The sequence below is a fragment of the Lygodium microphyllum genome, chromosome 30, assembly GCF_053477565.2.
Source record: "Lygodium microphyllum isolate KBCC chromosome 30, Lygodium_microphyllum_v1.1.10, whole genome shotgun sequence".
NCBI lineage: Eukaryota > Viridiplantae > Streptophyta > Polypodiopsida > Schizaeales > Lygodiaceae > Lygodium > Lygodium microphyllum.
The window spans coordinates 23,469,976-23,483,066 of record NC_141164.1 but is presented as its reverse complement, the minus strand read 5'-3'; the positions used below and the strand labels follow the sequence as shown (position 1 = coordinate 23,483,066).

Below are 13,091 nucleotides of genomic sequence, written 5' to 3'. Positions count from 1 at the left end.
TACAGGTCGGTGAAAAGTTACTATAGAAATTGCATCGTATGCTTGTGCGCAGAGACATTGGGAGTTAGAGAATCATCCCTGTTGCCTGTTGATGCAAAATCGTCACTAGGAAGTGACTCTGTGGTCAAATAGCACTTTTCCTAGTTTTGCAGATTTTCCCTTGTGAGGGTGAAGCTGTGTTTTTTGCAGTGACAGAATTTTTTGCAGTGTTCTGTAATGGCATCTGATTCTCTTTCACAGATTGTCACTGAAAAGCTTGACAAGAACAACTTCCAAGCATGGAAGTTTAGAATGACGAATTTCCTTATGGGAAAAGGATATTGGGAATTTGTTGCAGGAAATGAAGAAGAACCAGTTCTTCCTGATGTTCCCAATCAACAACAAATGCAAGCATTTAAAGCATTGCATGAGAGAGTCAAGAAAGTTATGTGTTGGCTGTCTCTCAGCATTTCAAACTCTATGATTGTGCATATTCAAGATGCAAGTACGCCAAAGGAGGCATGGGATACTTTGTCAAAAATGTATAGCACAAATACACAAGCTAGGAAAATGCAGCTCAAGCAAGAGTTGCATAATGTGCAAAGAGAAAATATGAGCATCAATGACTACCACATGAAGGTGAAGAAGATTGCAGATGCACTTGCTTCCATTGGGTCGCCAGTGGAAGATGATGATTTAGTTTCTGTGACCTTGAATGGTCTAGGAAAGGATTATGCATAGTTCCGAACATCCATTTCCGTTCGTGAAAGATTTCGTGATTTTGAGGAGTTGATTGCTTTTCTAATTTCTGAGGAGCAGAGAAATGATGGTGCATCTTCTTCAGGAGGAACTTCAAAAGAAGCTGTCTTCTACTCAAATGCTGGAAGAGGTAGAGGCAGAGGTAGAGGAGGCCGATATGGAGGCCGTGGTAAAAATCAGAATATGCAGCAAACTCAAGAAAACCAGTCCTATAGAGGAGGACGTGGTTACTCTAGAGGCAGGGGGAGCCAAAGAGGTCGTGGTGGATGGCAAAGAGGCAAAAATGCAAACAGTAATGTTGAATGCTACTACTGTGGTAAAATGGATCATATGGCTAAAGACTGCTATAAAAAGCAGAATGACATCATGAATGGAAAACTGCAACAAGGAAATTATGCATCTTCTAGTTAGACAGGGTGATGACATAAATGAGCACTTGTTTATGGTGCAGCACATGAACAATTCTGTGACAAGTGTAGAAGAAAGTAATGATGTATGGTATGTTGACTCAGGTGCATCAAACCACATGACAGGTCATGCAGAATGGATGGAGGATGTAAGAAAAATGGAAAAACCAAGATTTGTGGAGACTGGTGATGATACTGCACATCCTATTGTGAAGATTGGAAAAATTAGTTTGTCTATGCAGGATGGGAAAAAGAAATACCTGTTCGATGTATTTCATGTCCCGAATATCACCAAGAATCTGGTTTCTGTTGGTCAAATGGTTGAGCAGGGCTTACAGGTCAGATTTAATCCTCATGGATGCTTTGTTGAGGATATGAAAAATAAAGGTCGCTTGATAGCAAAAGGAAAGAAGAAGGGCAGAATGTTTACATTGGATGCAAACATGTCTGAATTGAGTGCAGCAATGTTTGCACATGGGACCGGTGTAGTTGCAGATATTGATATCTGGCATAAACGCATTGGTCATGTTAATGTACAACGACTTAAATCAATGCAGGCCCAGAATATTGTTGCAGGTTTGCCTAAATTCAAGGTTGCAGAAATGATAAGGTATGTGAAGCTTGTCAGTTTGGAAAATAGGCAAGGAAACCATTTCCTAGACATGTTCAAGAGAGTGAAAAGCCATTGGAATTAATCCACTGTGATGTGTCGACTACTAAAGCTGCATCTCTTGGAGGCTGTCATTATTTTGTCACTTTTATTGATGACTATAGCAATAAAGTTTGGGTATATTTTATGAAAAAGAAAAGTGAAGTTTTTGGGCATTTCAAAACCCTTAAAGCTATGGTTGAAAAAGAAACAGGCCTGCAAATAAAATGCCTAAGGTCAGATGGAGGGGGAGAGTACCTCTCAAATGAGTTTGCAAAGTTCCTGCAGGAACATGGCATAAAGCAGCAATATTCATGCAGTCATACCCCACAACAAAATGGAATTGCAGAAAGGAAAAAGAGGCATATTGGAGAGGTATCTCGTGCCATGCTCAATGAAAAAGACTTGCCATATTTTTATTGGGCTAAAGCAGTTGCTACAGCAGTCTACATAATGAACAGGATTCCCACTGCAGCAATACATGGAATGGCTCCAGAGGAGAGGTATACTGGTAGGAAACCAGATATTTCTCATTTGAAAATTTTTGGTTGCATTGCCTATGTACATGTGCCAGATGAGTTGAGATCCAAGTTGGATCCAAAAGCTAAGAAATGCATCTTTATTGGTTACTCTCTGCCGCAAAAAGGGTATAGATGCTATAACCCTTCTACTCGTAAGTTTAGAGTGAGCAGAGATGTTGTTTTTGATGAGATGAGTAGCTGGTATAAACCAGTAAATGTGATTGATGATGTAGATGCACAAAATCGTAATGTTGCATAGAATTCACAGTAGCAGTCACAAAATATTAGTGGACCTGGAGCGTCCTCTAGCAGTGGTTCACATTCTTCGCCATGGACAGGCAGATTGAGATTAGGAGAATCTTCTCAAAGTAATGCAGATAGTGATATGCAGGTATCACGAAAAGGAAAAGAGAAGGTTGATCAGCCCATGTTTGATGTGAATGCAGGTCACTCTTATGTGGATGGTGAATCCAATGGCTCAGAACAGAGCATTGATGATGAGTTGGGTATTCCTTCTATTGTTACACCTGGAGTAAGAAAGACCAGGGATGATTTGAGAGCACCTGGGAGTGAATCTACTTTGCGCAGGTCTACGAAAGCCAGGTATCTTGTGGATAGGCTGAAATATGATGGATTTACAGCCATTCACTATGCATATATGGTCAAAGTGATACAGGAACCAGAACCCACTTCTTTTGAGCAAGCCATGGGAAAAGAAAAATGGGAGAAAGCCATGGATGAAGAAATGGATGCCTTGGAAGCAAATGCTACATGGGAATTGGTACCTTTGCCTAAAGGTAAGAATGCAATTGGATGTAAGTGGGTTTATAAGGTGAAGCACAATGCAGATGGTTCTGTGAACAGATACAAGGCAAAATTAGTAGTCAAGGGGTATGCACAAACATATGGCATTGACTATGAAGAAACATTCAGTCCGGTTGCAAGGATGGCAACTGTAAGAGTAGTCATTGCTATGGCTGCATCAAAGGGACGGTCTTTACATCAGATGGATGTAAAGAATGCCTTCTTGCATGGTGATTTGCAAGAAGAGGTCTATATGGAGCAGCCACCAAGTTATGTGCATGCTGTTCATCCTGAGTTTGTTTGCAGGTTGAAGAAAGCCTTGTATGGCTTGAAGCAAGCACCTAGAGCATGGTCTAACAAGATAGGACAGTATCTTGTCACTATTGGCTTTTAGATTTCCAAGGCAGATTTCTCACTTTATGTGAGAAAAACAGAGAAAGGTATTATGCTACTTGTCATTTATGTTGATGATTTGATTATGACAGGTGACAGTGATGAAGATATCCTTCATGTGAAAATGCTATTGAAGCAGAAGTTTGAGATGAAGGATTTGGGGGAGCTGCGTTATTTCTTGGGCATTGAGGTGATTAGATCACCAAGTGGGATACAGCTCTTGCAGAAGCAGTATGGATTGGACATGCTGTCTAAATATGGGATGACAGGTTGTAAGCTTATTTCAGTTCCTTTGGAGCAGAATGTGAAGCTGAGCACAGATGCAGGTGAGCTTCTAGAAGACCCTACTATGTGCAGACGCATAGTAGGAAGTTTGATTTATATGACCATTACCAGGCTAGATTTGAGCTATGGTGTTGGATTGGTAAGTCAGTTTATGCAGGCTCCAAGGAAACCACATTTGGATGCGGCTAGACGCATAGTCAGGTATGTGAAGTCCACATTGCAGTATGGACTATTTTATGAGACTGGGGTTCAGATACAGTTGCATGGATACACTGATGCTGATTGGGCTGGTAGCATTTCTGATAGACGATCTACCAGTGGATATGTATTCTCTTTTGGGAGTGATGCAGTCACTTGGAGAAGCAAGAAATAGCCTACAGTTGCCTTGTCGAGCACAGAGGCTGAGTACAGGGGTGCAACAATGGCTGCAGGTGAGGTAGCTTGGTTGCATAAGCTACTTTATGATATGCATCAGCCTACAGATGGGCCAGTTGTCATTTATTGTGACAACATGAGTAGTATACACTTGGCAAATAACCCAGTCTATCATGCTAGAACAAAGCACATTGAGGTGCATTATCACTATGTACGAGAGAGGGTTTTACTAGGTCTTATTGATCTAGTTTATGTCAGCACAGAGGATCAGGTAGCTGACATATTCACGAAGGCATTGGGCGCAGAGAAGCTGCGCAAGTTCAGAGACCTGCTTGGTGTGCAGGAATTGGGATTGAGCTCGAGAGGGAGTGTTGAGATATCGAGCTCCACTCGTGATACGCCAGGGTGACCGTTGTGTATTTATGTCACCGACTTGTCAGTTTTTTGCAGACGCGGTTGGTTCACCGCCCATGAATAATAGCTACATGATAGCTATCCTTATCTACTCTAGTTCGTGGCTCACTTAGTATGCCACCTTAGTTAGTTGAGTTTGGTTTTGAGACCCATACATAGGGTTCTTCTATTTCTTTGTACTTGAGTTCTTTTGGCTTACACAACTAAGAAGAGGAAAACTGTTTTCAGCCTCCACCCTTGTGTGTATTCCCCCATTGTGCAAGCAAGAAAGCTGCAAGTGAGACTCCTTCCTTCTCTCCCACAATCTTGACAGTGTGGCTATCTCTTCAATTCCCCCTACTTCCTTGGGGCCTCATGAATAATGGTCATTAGTATACCACCATATTTGATGGTAGAAGACTTGCCAGAGGACTTCTTGTAGGTTGATCTCACTGTAGAGACTGGGGACTCTCCTCCAGCTATTGTTGCACCTGTAGAAAGGGCCTCTACTGCTATCTCGATGGTCTTTATGAGGAACCCGTTCCAATCCACTTCTTCAAGGAGACCCTGCCGCTATGCTTTCTAGCATCCGGACATTGATCCTATTCATCAAAGCATTGTACCTCTGTTCTGAGAAGAGGGAATGGACCATCTTTGCTTGCATCTTCAATTCCGTGTTTGGGATGTCTGCCAAGCTTACTCTATCCACTAGGCACACCTCACTATTATTCATCCCTAGCATGGCATATACGTCTCTCATATGATGCTTTACTGCCTTAGGGACCAAGCTAAGGGCTTTCTCCACCACTTGCACATTAAGCGCTACCTCCACCTAGTGGACAACATCTCCTCTTCTTACTATCACTATGCCACAGTCCCTACGAGCATCAAAACTCCTCAAAAAAGCTGCACAAGTGTTGTTATCCACTTCTTGTCTCACTTTCTCCACATACTTTCGGAGAGCACAGTTGTCCACCAGCTACTTTATTGCTAGCTCCTCCAGGATGGCTTCATCCAAGTTTAGAGTGTGCTTGAAGGTGAACTGATTAAATCCTCGTGTCTCCACACCTATCCTGTACTTATCTCCTTCTTCTTCTGTGAATGAAAGCTTACCGCCTCTCTCCTATCCTGCCATTATGGGTACCTACCATGCGACAGTACTCATAATTAGTGTTGATGGGGTAGGCAAGATTGAATTATGACATTATGAAATATTCAAACAACTAGAAAAGTTGCACGAGAACGTGAAATTTGAGGAATGACACATTGGAAGAGAAGACATGAATTTTCCACGTGCGCTTTTCTCTCAAGTTTTTATGCGTAGTTCACTCTTCATTATGTTTTTCCTTTGTGTTATGTTTCCCTAATCACCTTACCCCCTCCCTCTCATGGGAAGATGAAGATCCTTCCTAGGATTGAATAGGATGAGGCAAGGGCATTAAAGCACGGCGTGGTGTGCTTAATTGACAATAGCACACTGGTAGAGATTCAGGTTGTATTCCAATTGGGCATGGAGATCAAGTTCATTCAATCTAATGGATGCTTGCGTGATGTACGTTAGGACATCATGGAGCAAATTGCTAGATTCAAGGTGGCTAGCCATGTGTAGCTCCTCATCTGTAAGGACTTAGTCAATGTAAGGATGGGCCAATAAATGATCATCAAGCAGTTTGCTAGGCAGGATGGCCATAACCCTAAAAGAAGTAGGAGCTACGTATGTGGGGTCATATTCAACAGACTTGATTGCATGTCTCTACTCGGCATTCAGCATAATTTGGTAACCTTTTTGCTCCCATTGGAGGCATAAGGCATACCATCGCTGTAAGAATGAAGAGGTAAAGCTTGCTAGACTCAAGAGCTCTTCCAGCTCTTGGATTGGTGCAGAGCCAATAGGTAAGAGGTCAACATCCTGCTGATGATTAATTACTTTTTCGAGACTTCACCACTAGCGATAAGCTCAGTTGCAACCTAAGGGAATTTGATGGTCATGATCTCATACTCTTCCTAGGTGCATGGCAAGGTATGGACTTCAGAAGAAAGGGGCTCATCAAGAAGGCCAAGGTCTAGCTACTCATAACTTCTGGTGAAGGTCCTAAATGTGTTGTCCAGCATTTTAATGCAAGTGAACAGATCATCACCTGAATTGGCAGCAAGGTCCTTGGCCATAGCAAGGAATGAATGTGACTCGTATGAAGGCCTAGGACTTGCTGGTGGTTGCGGTGGAACAGAACTAGGTGGATGCATTAGTGATGATGTTTTGCTAGATTGCGCCTTGGGAGGAGCGTCCGCCTAGAAGGATGATTGTGTGTCTTATAGCTCGGAAGACATGCAACCTTCATCGTGAGCTACTTTAGGCATGCAAGAGTTGGTTGCATTAGATGATTGCGGGATATCTAGCTGCTGCGTAAGTTGATGTGAGATCTTAAGAGACATAGTGTGTTCAGTTGCATGGGACTGATTGGTAGAGTCTCTAGAGACTTTTCTCTGGCATCAATAATGGCTGGTTTAAAGCCAGTGGGTTGCGGCTTTGGCCAATGGATGGGGTTAGGCTTTGGGGTTTTGAACTTTGTGGTTTTCATAGATTTGACAGCTTGGGTCTTAGGTATGGCTGGTTGATTAGTGAACACGTTGTTGAGGCTGCTTGAAGCAGGTGTGGCTACAATCTGTGTAAGGGATTTGTTCTTAAGGATGGATGTCTTGGACACCCAGATCCAGCTATTGCCCTCATAGTATCCTTGAGCATGCAATAGGGTTATGGGGACCCATTGGGTTTAAGGGTGTGTTTACGGTAGTGCCGTGTAGGATGCTTTCTAGGCTTTTCATGAGCGTTCCTAGGTCTGCGAGGTCACATTTCCTTATTGTGGGAAGGCTTTCCTTGACGTTTAGGTGCCCATTGAAATGTAGGTTACTTAACCTTAGGAGTGGGTTTGGTGGGGTGGTGTTTTGTGAGCTGAGTGGGGTGTGACACATCACTACCCCCTCCTTAGCCTTAGGCATGGTCTTCTCTATTGGTGGAGTGCCGGTCTTGGAGGGACCCACACTACCCTTACTAAAAGTTGTCACGACGCGCTCATTTCCTATGGTGAGGTGGATACATTGCAGGTCGTAATTGATGTAACAATGGGTTTGTTTTTTGAAAGTGTGCTCTAGTAGTGACGCCTTGCACGCCTCCTTCGTGTTGGGAAGCACATAGAAGATGATTGGCAAACTTTTAGACTCAATAGAGACAACGACTTTGCACTTCCCAAGGAGTATATAGGATGCGCCCCGGAATGGGCTAATGTTAGTGTTAAATGGTTTCAATTGGGGTTGACCAATGAGGGTCCAATGAGCATGGGTTAGGATATTGACGTTAGCTCCCTCATCAATCAAAGCATCAAAAGAATCCATCTTTTGGGTTGTGGCCGTGATTTGTAAATTAGCTAGAGCAATAGCTTCCTCATCATCCTCTATCTCGGTGATGGTTGCAACCAAACATGAACAGGGGCCTCTATCATAGGGGGCTCATGTAAAGGATGTGTTAGAGGGTAGTACTTCTTCATGCGAGTGCCATTGAAAAAGCCTATGCCCTCGCCTTCTATTGTTTCAAGTTCGATGTTGCCCGTCCTATGATGGCACGCACTCTAAAAGGTTGAGTACAACAACACAAGGTCACCCTGGTCAAAATCACTCTATTTGACATGCTTGTCAAACCACATCTTTCTTCGCATCTTTTCACAAATTAGAGCGTGGGTGGCGATGAGTCTAGTTTCATGAGGTGTTCCAACTCGATAAGATGGTTAGTCCAAGCTTCTTTCCCTTCCCAATGCTCCTGCACTACTATCCTCAAGCTAGGGATAAAAAATTCTAAAGGTAGGATAGCCTTGGTTCCGTATGTCAGCCTAAAAGGCGTTTTTCCCACAGACGTTTTATAGGCTATCCGATAGGCCCATAAAGTTGCCATGATCTTGTTATCCCAGTTGCTCCTGGAAATGGATACCACCTTTGTGAGCACATTGACCAGAATCTTATTCGTTGATTCTGCTTGGCCATTGGCTTGGGGATAGTATGGTGAGGATTTCCTATGGATGATCAAGAAGGTTGACAACAGGTGGGCAATCACCTCATTGATGAAGTGGGTACCCTGGTCACTCACTATCTCAATAGGGCACACAAATCTTGAGATGACCTACTCCCATAAGAACTTCGTTGTGGTCCTTGCGTCATTCTTCCTTGTGGCTTGTGCTTCTACCCATTTTTCCAAATAGTCAGTCATCGCTATGATGATATATCGAGCATGTGAATACGAGGCCGCAGGACTAATGGGTCCAATGAATTCAATGCCCCATTTCTCGAAAGGTTGTTGTGCTATTATAGGGCCATTTTGTCCTTTTGCATGGGGACCTTGGTCCTTGGCACTCATCACAGTGCTTGAAAAATCTAGCTGTGTTACAGAATAGCGAGGGCCACCACAGTTGAGACTACAGCACCTTGCGGGCTATCGTGTCTCCACTGAAATGCCCCCTAGGGATTGTGGTGTGTGTCTCCCTCAACGTGTCATTCATCTCATGTTTGTACACACACCTACATAGCAACCTGTCTTTCCCCAATTTGTAGAGTTGGCCGGCAATCAACTTATAGGGTTGGATATTCACAATAAGCCTCCTAAGCTTGGCCTTCTCAATAGGTCTCTTAGGTAGATCATGTTCGAGCACGTGGATGACATCGTCAGCCCAGTATGATGTTAAATCAGCCTTGAATAATTCCTTGTCATCATTGGACAAGCCAAAGAGATGCGCATTTGGAAGGTCGTCCATTATTCCTTGTCCAGCGGCTTCACCCGTGGGTATGCGAGACATGTGATCTGCCATGTGATGTTGTTTCCCTTTGCGTACAACCACAGAGAAGTCAAACTCCAGAAGAAGAAATAACCAACGTGCAATGCATCCTATAGTGCAAGGTTTGTTCACTAGATAGAGCAATGCTTGATGGTCAACAAGAAAGGTGAAAGGTGTGGCCAAGAGATAATGTCTAAATTTCTTAATGGTAAACACCATAGCCATCCCCTCCCTTTCCGTAGTGGAATACTTCATCTCCATGTTAGTGAGATGCCTACTATCAAATCTCACTGGGTAATCCAGGTTGTGTTTTCTAGGTTGGCACAACACAACTCCAATGGCAAACTTAGATGCATCTATATGCACATGGAACGTTCTGGTCCAATCTGGGGCTCGTAAGATGGGTGCAGTGGTAAGAACCTTTTTCAATTCTTTGTAAGAACGTTGGCATTCTTCGGTCCACTCAAACACAATTAGAAGCTTGTACAATAGTCTTGTGATTAATGCATAATTCAGTACAAAGCGCCGATAGTACCCTGTGTGACCTAAGAAGCACTGAACACCCTTATAATTATTGGGTGGTGGCAAGTCAACAATAGCCTTGATCTTTGAGAAATCAGTGGGGCGATGCCATTCTTGGACACCACCTACCCTAGGATGCATCCATGTTTCATCCAAAATTGGCACTTCAGAGGGTTCAACAAGAGATTATAAAGTCGACACCACTCAAAGACTGCCCATAGTTTCTCTAAGTGTTCCATCAAACTAGAGTGTACGCATAGATTGTCCACAAACACCTCTAGTTCATGTCTGAGCATGTATTTGAAGATCATGCATATCAGACATTGGAAGGTTGCGGGTGCATTCATTAGCCCTAAGGGCATAACGATGTAAGAGAATACCCCCACTTCGTAGCAAAGGCAGTCTTGTGCTTGTCGTCGGGGTGTACTTGCACTTGATTGTAACCCGAGAAACCATCCAGGAAACTATAGGCTTCTTTACCTGCCATCCTCTCAATCATGTGTTTGGTGTATGGCAATCGGTAGTTATCTCTTTTCATAGTGGCGTTGACTTTCTTGTAGTTGATGCACACTCGAATCTTTTCGTTTTTCTTCATAATGATCACTATTGGTGATACCTAGTTTGTGTGCTCTATTTTGTAGATGAATCCTACTCTCATGAGTTTATCAATCTTTTCTTTTACTACATGGGCATACTTTGGATTCATGGGGTAAGGGCATTGTTTTACAGGAACAACTTCAGGGACCATAGGGATGTTGTGGGTCACAAAACTAGGGTCGACCCCCTTAAGTTCATCTAGAGACCAGGCAAACACATCTACGTACTCTCGTAGGAGAGCAACAAGGTTAGCCTCCTCATCCTTGATCAGGTCATCTGATATGAATACCGGTCGAGGCTTCTCTCCCTCCCTTGCCAAGTTGACTTCCTTGACTTTGGTGGGTCCCTCAATGGGCTCACTAGTCTGGCCCTACATCTTTGCCCCTAGCATGACCACCACTCTGTCACCCTTCTTGAACTTAGTGAAGTGTTTGGGTAGGTCCTGTGGTTTCTTTTATCATTCTACATCTGGCCCTTTTGTTTGTTTATTTCTTTCCTCCTTTAGCCAATTGTGCCTTAGGTGGACCGACAAGTCCCCCTTGGTGCATTTGGTTTTGGATGGCATGGGTATTTCAAGGCTACTCTCCATGCTGGCTTTAGACTTTGAGTTGAACTCACAGCCCGAAAGGAGACTCCTCGAGTGGGCATAGTTTGGTAGGTGCATCTATCATAAACACAAGCATCACTGGTGGTTGGCCAATTCCAGCCTACTCATAATCCACTGCCCCTATGCATTCCAACCAAGAGTGATCGCAATCCAATCTCACAGCTCCTCTCTTGATCTCATATGGATTCCTTTCTTGGGGCCTCGAGTCTGCTCTTATCTGCCCTATCACCCTTCCATCAGTATCGTACTCCACAGTACCCATTTCCTCCTTGCTCTCCTCATTGATGGAGGAACAATCCTCATATTCATTATCAGAACTATCACTCCCTGGTTGCTCGTCGTCTCCTCGGTCCTTCTTTCTAGCCTCTTTCTCGTCAGTGACTAGAGACCAATTGTATAGCAAGTTTAGGTCGTGAATTTTGGTCTGTTTCCACTTGTGGTCCCCTAGGAGGTCTCTGAGGGGCACAAGATTGATAGAAGGATTATCCTCCAGTCTGCCTGTCAAATACTCTAGGGTTTCCTAGAGTTCTAGTTTATTATTTGGGACATGGAAAGTGACAGGTTTGAGCTGACCACACGCACTCCTTGTCACCATGTAGTGACAGTTTATTATCTTAGAATGGGAGATTGATGGTTGCAAGGACCTACATCCAATCTTGCTCATTCTCATGGTAGGGGATATACTTGGTCAAAGACCCATACGATGTGGTTGGTTGCATGTCACCCCTCAATGTGGTTGAGATGGCATCTAGAGCAATAGTTGTTATCTTCCTCCTGGTATCTATCTCCACCCTTATTTCTACCTTCCAATTCCCTAAGAAGATTAGACCGTTGCCCCAATCCTCGATGACTCATACATTCCTCATCCAAGGTTGGCCTAGCAGGATGTCGTAGTCCACTCCCTTCATCACAATGAAGTGCATCAAGAACTGGACACATGCAATCTTCACTTGCCAATTCTTTAAAGCTCCAAACGGCCTTACCTTCATTCCACTTGCTAGTGTGACATTGAACTTGGCAATCTTGACCGGAGGGTTTCCCTAGGCCTACAAGACTGTGTGGCTCAAGACATTAACCCCTACGCATGTGTCTACAATTCCTTTCCACGTCATGTCTCCTAGGGCCAGGATAGGTAGCACCGCATGCATCTTGGTGCCCTCCAAAAAAGCATTTACATGCAAAGATTTAGGTAGTACTAAGTGCAGCGTCAAGTTTGGTATTTGTGTGACTACATGGTGGTCATGTAGGTCAGCCACAATCTGCTACATTGGCTCCTCCACCCAGTGCTTCAATTCTAGCCAAAGAGTTGGATGTTGCCTAAGAAGGTTTCCTAGGCTCCTAAGGTTACTAGGGTGGTTATTAATGTCGTGAGGAGGTTACTCGTTATTTGCCTCTCCTCCATTCCCACACCTCTAGACCATTGGCTTGGGGTGTTTTGCTGGCCCAGTGGTGCTACCCATGGCATAGGTGCATCTATTGACCTTGGTCTAGAGGGTGAGATTGGCCTTAGCATCCTTTAGGTTCTCTTGGGCTTCCTTTACCCACTCCTTGACCTTTTCAATTGCTTTTAATTGGCGCTTTGGGTGGGGGTACTCCCCTACCTTGGCACTCCCTTTCTCTATTGTTTTCGAAGCAACGGTCTTAGCCTCGACATTAGTTACCTTCCTGCCACTCACTAGAGTCATTTCTCCATCAATATTGAGAGTGATCTTAGTGTCAATTTTATTCTTTCTCCACCTATGACTCTTCTTCCCTATCGAGGCAGTGTCTAGGTTGCTAGGCACATGTAGTGATATGCCAACGTGTCACATTTATGCACATGTCATGACATGCAGTGGGATGGGTGTATCCTCACTGTCAAATGTCTCATTGCCAAATAGCCCCAAAGGTGTTGATGGTACATTTATTGAGCTTGAGGATGGATTTTTTCTAGGGAATTCCTTGAAGAGATGGGTGATGCCACATCGGCACACCTTAGGTCAG

The 13,091-nt window shown here is 43.8% G+C and overlaps 1 pseudogene; it reads left to right on the top strand.

Annotated features, from left to right (window-relative positions):
• The first annotated feature begins 216 nt into the window (after nucleotides 1-216).
• LOC148009621 (uncharacterized) lies at nucleotides 217-12,429 on the top strand (annotated as a pseudogene).
• Nucleotides 12,430-13,091: the final 662 nt, after the last annotated feature.